Raw genomic sequence first — 1311 nt, forward strand, 5'->3', positions numbered from 1 at the left:
TTTTGAGTATCACCTTCCATGATATTTCTTTGTTATTAAAATATATTACCTCACATGAAAGAAATTGTGTCCCATGTGAATGTCCATGAAAATGAGATCTCATTCAATGGAAGCTTAGTTTGGCATTAAAGCAGTGTATTTTTTTTTTTTTTTTTGTCAAAGGAAGTTACTTTGTAAACAAAAATGGGCAACTTTCCACTTAAACAAGTTGGAAAAATACTGAACAAGTTCCAAAAAGAGGACACCATTTAAAGCAAAATTGCTTGGATTTTCGATATTTTCAAAAGAAGTTTTGAAGTTCAATTCAACATCATCCATCTCTTGGTGAGGTTTTTGTTTATTAGTTTCATTAAAAGAGATAATTAATTTACAGAGAGTAAATATTTGATCAGACGAATTATAATATGTATAAATTGGCTTCTCAAATAGTGGATGAGTTGTTTCTACTCTACGTAAACTCGATATCTCTTTAGACACTTGAATCCAAACACTTTCCATATTTCTCTGCAAAAGGAGTGAAAATTCCTCAACAAAAATAATAAAAGATCTCTAAGTTACACCCAAATAATAACAAGTAATAAGAAGAATCTTACTATCCGGCGTTAAGCTATACTTTTCGTTTCACTCTTTTAAAAAATAAAAATGAGAAATGCTAAACCTAAAAAATATTTTTCATACAAATATAAAGTTGCAAAAAAAAAATTTTAAATAATAAATTTACAATAATCAAATAATATTGACTTGATTATTAGTATAATAACATGAAGGAAAAACTTATTTATTACATATATTACAATAATTAGACATAAAATAAAGAATAATTAATATAAATTTAAAGTTAAACTTAGAAAGATGAGTAATAGCTATAGTAAAAAAAAATAAAACCTCTTCAAACTAGGTGAAAAAGTTTTCTTCATTTTACTGAAAATAAGTAATGGAAGTAGCTAAATATTACTAATTGAATTAATTTATTGCTATCCCATATATTAAAACACGTATAAAAAAACTAATACTCTTAACAAACGTCGTGTGTATATATATTATTTTTTTAAATTCTTATTTTGAAAAGAAATTAGTTGAGAATAAAGAAAATAGGCAGAGGGAGAAAATTAAGAATATTTTTGTATTCTCATTGTTTATATATTTTTACTTTTTTATTTATCCTTCTTTTCATTAAATAATTCAAAAAAATATTTTTTTCAATATTAGAGTTAAAAGTATTTATTATCTTTTTTATTTGAAATTATACCAAATTATAATTTTATTAAAAATAAAAATAATAAATAGTGAGAAAAAATGGGTTAAGCCAGC

The sequence above is a fragment of the Gossypium hirsutum genome, chromosome A07 (assembly GCF_007990345.1).
Source record: "Gossypium hirsutum isolate 1008001.06 chromosome A07, Gossypium_hirsutum_v2.1, whole genome shotgun sequence".
Classification (NCBI taxonomy): domain Eukaryota; kingdom Viridiplantae; phylum Streptophyta; class Magnoliopsida; order Malvales; family Malvaceae; genus Gossypium; species Gossypium hirsutum.